This window comes from Giraffa tippelskirchi, chromosome 12 (genome assembly GCF_054371585.1).
Source record: "Giraffa tippelskirchi isolate mGirTip1 chromosome 12, T2T-mGirTip1v1.2.pri, whole genome shotgun sequence".
Taxonomy (NCBI): domain Eukaryota; kingdom Metazoa; phylum Chordata; class Mammalia; order Artiodactyla; family Giraffidae; genus Giraffa; species Giraffa tippelskirchi.
Window position 1 is genome coordinate 39,591,166 of NC_137286.1, and position 6,000 is coordinate 39,597,165.

At 53.5% G+C, this 6,000-nt stretch overlaps 1 long non-coding RNA gene across 1 annotated transcript in view; it reads right to left on the reverse strand.

Moving 5' to 3' along the window:
* The window catches only part of LOC145528361 (uncharacterized), a 42,685-nt gene extending 39,513 nt beyond the window's left edge, over positions 1 to 3,172 (reverse strand). Inside the window, exons 1-2 of the long non-coding RNA XR_014070340.1 lie at positions 2,894 to 3,172; positions 1,940 to 1,996 (exon numbers count right to left, since the gene is read on the reverse strand). This is a non-coding gene — a long non-coding RNA (uncharacterized LOC145528361). The remainder of the gene's footprint in view (positions 1 to 1,939; positions 1,997 to 2,893) is intronic.
* Positions 3,173 to 6,000: the final 2,828 nt, after the last annotated feature.

Here is a 6,000-nt window from a genome sequence, read left to right on the forward strand (position 1 = left end):
CGCTGAGCTCCTGGATGACAACAGGGTCAGGGCACACCCTGGCCTCACCTGAGGTACAGGTGCTCTTACACAGGTGGGATTTCCTATCCAAACCACATGCCCTCTGACCCTCATGACATCCCTGCCTCAGAGGAGTGTCTGCACAGACCCTGGCCCTTCCTGACCCTCCCACTCCTCCAGGAGCCCTTGCTCATTCATTCATTCATGCACTGGGCTCAAGATGACTCATTCAACATCCAACTCTCCCTCCTCAGACCCTCTGAAATAGCAGGATAAGTATAAAAACAAATCCTTCGTATAGATGATCTTATTTACAAAACAGAAATAGAGATACAAGGGGTACAGAACAAACATGGACACCAAAGGGGGAAAGGGGTGGGATGAACGGGGAGATTAGGATTGACATGTATACACTACTATGTGTAAAGTAGATAATTAAGGAGAACCTACAGCATAGCACAGGGAATTCTACTCACTGCTCTGTGGTGACCTGAATGGGAAGGAAATCCAAAAAAGAGATACATGTATGCATATAGCTGATTCATTCTAGTGTACAGCAGAAACTGATACAACATTGTAAAGCAACTGCACTCCAATAAAAATAAGAAAAAAAAAAACACCCAGATGCCTTGGAAAACTAGAAAAAGTGCCACTGGTAGACCAGAACATGGGAGAATTTGCAGAAGAGAAAAAGCAGAAGATGTTAGATTAGTGGTGAAACCTAACATCCCTGAGGACCCACAAGGCTGGACCACCTTCTGAAAGTGAGAAGAGGTGCAGGGCCATGGACATCTACAGGGAGAGTTACCTGAAGGGCCACCCAGGCAGCTGAGCTGGTTTCCTGTTTGCCTGAGGGATAAAGTCAGAAGACAGCTTTAGAGATTTCCCTGGAGGGAAGTCTATCAATGGGGGTGAACAGAGGCTTAATCCCTGGTCTGGGAAGATTCCACAAGCTGCAAGGCAACTACGCCTGTGTGCCACAACTATTGAGCTTGCATGCTGCAACTACTGAAGCCTGTGCCTAGAGCCCATGCTCAGCAATAAGCCCATCACAACGAGACCAAGCATCACAATGAACAGTAGCCCCAGCTCGCCACAACTAGAGAAAAGCCCAAGCAACAATGAAGACCCAGCGCAGCCAAAAGTCAATAGTAATAAAAAAAGAAGACAGCTTTACAACAGGACAGGGGGCTGCAAAGGGCACTCCAGAGAGGGAGCAGGGCCACTGTCCCTTAACTGTAGCAAAATGAGAGGCAGAATGTCCCTGCGTCAGAGGCCTTCTCAGCCTGGGAACAAAAGGTTTGAGGATTTGTCTCTTCAAAGTGGCCCCCTCCCAGCATTCTGGCTCCCATGTGTTGGTCTGAGAGCAGGTTCTGTGGGAGATCCACAGCCTAGATCCACAGCCCCAACAGGCTACCTCAAGGCGTGGCCCTTAGGGGTGGGGGATGCAGCCAGAAAGGAAGGGTAGCTCCTCTCCTAGCCCTCTCCACCCCCGATAAATACTCTATAGGTCCGCCCCTCCCCCCCAGAAAAAGAAAACACAGGATGCTGGCCCCAGGTAGCTAAGGTGGACATCAAAGGAATGATTTCAGTGAGCCCAGACTCTTGCATATCTTCCCATACACAGAAAAGCACCGAATTCCTTAACTTGGGATATCTGGTTTTCTTTAATTAACAATCATCTTTTGATGTTCAGGGCTTCCCTGGTAGCTCAACTGGTAAAGAATCCACCTGCAATGCAGGAGACCCTGGTTCTTGATTCCTGGGTTGGGAAGATATGCTGGAAAAGGGAAAGGCTACCCACTCCAGTATTCTAGCCTGGAGAATTCTACAGTCCATGGGGTCGCAAGATATGACCGAGCTACTTTCACTTTTGATGTTCAGACCACCTGCCCTTTGTTGCAAAACTTCTATATAACCTGACTCCTCCCCCACTCACCTCCTCGAAGCAGTTCTCTCGGGGTCACTTGAAATGCGGCCTCCCTGGCTTGAAGTCCTAAAAATTCCCACCAAATAAAACATAACTCTCAAACTTTACGTTGTGAATATTTTTTAAGTCTACAGGATCAAATGAGTTACTGCATGCAAAACGCTCAGAGCAATGCTTGGCATTTGGGGACCAGTCACTGCCCAGTAGGTCTTATACTATCCTGATCTCATTTCTACACCAAGCACATTAAAACACATCAATGCTGATTGATCCAGCTGTACATCATTGGCCATGAACAGCGGTTACCTGGAAGTGGGGGTGAGGAGGGAGGAAGGGGGTCAATATGGTGTCTGTTGGTCTATGGTCTATGGATGCTGCTGCTGCTGCTAAGTCGCTGCAGTCGTGGCCGACTCTGTGCGACCCCATAGACGGAAGCCCACCAGGCTCCTCCGTCCCTGGGATTCTCCAGGCAAGAACACTGGAGTGGGTTGCCATTTCCTTCTCCAATGCGTGAAAGTGAAAAGTGAAAGTGAAGTCGCTCAGTCATGTCCGACTCTCAGCGACCCCATGGACTGTAGCCTACCAGGCTTCACCATCCATGGGATTTTCCAGGCAAGAGTACGGTCTATGGATAAATCCTTTCAATTTCCTCTGAAAAGTACTAACTCCTGTAGGTAGGCAAGTAAGTATACAGGTGACAGGTACTCAAATGGATGTAACAGGACAACGCAGGCAGAGCCCTGAGACCTCTCTAGGTCCCTGAGAGGCACCCAGGAATTGGGGGGGGGGGCGGGTAGCTGGGGGTGGACCCTGGAGAAGGGGCACTGCACAGAGCCAGGCCATGACATTCATCATCCGCCACTCTCCTTTCTGCTCCGCTCTTCGATCCACCAGGTCCCAGGGCTCAAGTCCCCCCAGTGGACACAGTCAGTGAGTGGGCAGTGATCTCATCGGAAAACTCACAGCCTTCCTGAAGGTCCAGGGTCCCAGCTTAGTGGGAGAAGCGGTGTAGGCACTGTTGGGGACTGGTGCTGGCTGACCCCAGGCGGGGGACGGGGGTCAAGGCACGAGGCAGGTAGTACAGCCTGTACCCTGCACCCCTTAGACCTGGAAGGCAGGTACACCGTTCACTCATTTCATACTTTCCTGCAGGGCTGGCCTAGGGCCCCGGGAAGAGGCAGGGGTGCGGCCTCTTGCCTCCTTCTTCCTCCCGCCCCTCCCCTCCCCTCCCCTCCCCTCCCCTCCCCTCCCCCTCCTGCCCTTTCCAACCCTCCCTCCCTCTCCTTTCCCTTCAAATTCCTTTCTCCTCCTCCCCACTCCCCGCTCCCGTCCCCTTGCTTCTTCTCCCCTTTCTTGTCCCTCCCAACCCCCCTCCCTCTCCTCTCCCCGACCCTCCTTCGCCTTTATCTTTTATCCTCCTCCCTCTCCTGTCCGCCCACCCCCCACCGCCTCCCCCAGGCAGAGGCGGGCGGGCTGGGCGGCCCCGGGCTCGGGCCCCGCCCTGCGCTCGCACCTGCTCCGCGGCCGCGTGGATTCCCCGCCCCGGGCACCGCCGGCTAGAGTGAATGTGGGTCAACGCGGAGCCGCTGCGCCTGTGCTTGGGAGCAGCCCGGGGACCCGGGGCCTCTGCCGGGGCGGGAGCAGGAGGCGGTCGCTTGCGTAGCCGAGGATGAGGGCCCGCTGGCCCCTCCTGCCCCCCCAGCCCGTGGGGAGGCTGCCTCCCTCCGCGATGCTGCCTCCCTCCGCGATGCCCCGGCCGCTGCGCCCAGCGCGCCCGCACTTCATCTGGCGGGTCGGAGGGTCTCCCCTCCAGGACGTGGTTCCCGCTACCCCTCCCTGCCCCTTAGTGTCAGTCCCCGGACTGCTTAGCCTGGAGCCCAGCCCTGGAGCACGCCCCTGTGAGCGTCTGTCTGATGCCCCCAGACCCCAGCCCTTCTGCCCAGGTGTGCGGGGCCCCCAAGCGGCCCTCTCGCCTCTACCCCGGGTGGTGCTCCCGCCTGTAGCCCGGCTGAGCGCTGTCCAGCCGCACCCTAGCCCAGCATCCCTAAGTCCCGTTGCAGATCCAGGTCATTGCCCTGTGACAGGGACCAGTTATGGGACCATGGAGGTGACAAGGCCTCCCAGGCATCAGCCCTGGGGTCTCTCCGTAGCAGTCTCCCACCCTGGGCCTCGCTGACTCCTGTACTGCCCTGGGACTTCTCGGGTGGGCATCGCAGCTCTACAGCCTCCTAGTACACTGATTGTGAACTCTCTCCAGCCTAGGCTTTGGGATTCCTCCTGGACGTAAGCCTGATCCTGGAAAGCCCTACCCCTTGTTCACCTGACCAGTGGGCCACCTTAGCCCAGAACCATTCCAAACCCTCTTGCCAGAATGCTGCTTCCTGCCCTGGTTCCCAGGATCCACAGTTTGCATCTGTCAGTGACCAGGCTGAGTGCTGGCCCGTCAGGGAGGCTGGTGTCTGTGAACCCCAGCAAGATGAGCTTCTCATATAGGAAGCAGGAGGCATGCCCCAGTCAGAGGCTGCCAGAGTCCAACCCCCCACCTTTACCCCCCACCCTCCACCCCCCGCCCCACAGAGCTCCAGGTTGGAAAGACTTTGCCTGGCGTCCTCAGTCATGTCAGACTCTTTTCGACCCCAAGGACTGTAGCCCGCCAGGCTCCTCTGTCCATGGGATTCTCCAGGCAAGAATCCTGGAGTGGGTTGCTATTTCCTTCTCCAGGGCATCTTCCAGACCCAGGGATGGAACCTCTGTCTGCTGCATTGTTAGGCAGGTTCTTTACCACTGCGCCACCTTCAGACAAATCACCAGACACAAACCCAGAGCCCTGTGGATTGCTTGGTAAACAGCGCTCAGAAAAAGCCAGGCTGGGCCTTTCCCACTCAGTTAGGAAACATTTGGATTCAGTTTAGTTTTGTTTTTATTCACCGCTTTGGTCACGGGCAGGTTATCACCGTCGAGGATCTTCCTTCCCATCAACTCCTGCTGAGTTCTGAGGCTCTGAAATTCTCAAGGGAACAGACACTGGTTAATAAAACTTGGAAGGGTTTTTTTTTTTTTTTCATGAAGTAACCCTCCTTTCATGTCTGTTTACTGCCGGACTCCATCTCTGGCTCCACGTAGCAACGTCTGATTAAATGCCCAGCATATCCCGGGGCTAGAGACACATAATTGCAGTGCTTTGTTTTCCCATGTGATGATTAAGGAAAGCTTTGCTCATTTTGTATGTGTGGGAAAGAGACAATGTTAGTATTTGGATTTGAAAACTTGTTGGTGTTGTTGTCCTGAGAGTGTGATACAGTGTGGGTTGCCCCTGCAACGGTTACTATATATCTTTGAAAACAGAATAGATTTTTGGTGCCAGACGTAGGATGGGGTGTGGAGGGAGGTATTCCCAGCCTGCCTTATATGTAACTTTACACACAACAGCAGGACATATTTCTTCCTCAAACACTAGATAAACAACATAAACCATAAATGAGGATCCTTTGTCATTAAAGATCTCAGTGTGACTAATGTCTTGGACCTGCCACAAGGCTTTTTTCTCAAGTAAAAGGAGAAAATATGCCTACCTGTACTGCTTCTCCTATGGAACTTTCCTGCCTCTGACTCTGTGAGGAGAATGGAAAGAGCCTGGCCGAGGAGTCAGGAGTCTGTTCAGTGATGAATTTGGCTGTGAGCTGGCTGTGTTACATTGCAGAAATCACTGTCCTTCTCTGGTCTCAATTGCATTATATGTTAATAGACAGGAGAGTAAGCTCCCTTCCTCCCTCTCTTTCTCCTTCCCTCCTTCACTTCCCTCCCCTTCCTTGTTTTCCAGTTTTGGGGGGTTGGTTTGTTTGTTTCTGGGTTTTCTTGGCTGCACTGGGTCCTTGTCATTGCTGCACAAACTTTCTCTAGTGAGTGGGGGCTACTCTCTTGTTATAGTGCTTGGGCTTCTCATTGCATTGGCTTCTCTTGTTGTGGAGCCCAGGTTCTAGGGCATGCAGGCTCAGTAGTTGCAGCACGTGGGCTTAGTTGCCCCTCGGCATGTGGGATCTTCCCAGACCAAAAATTGAACCTGTATCCCT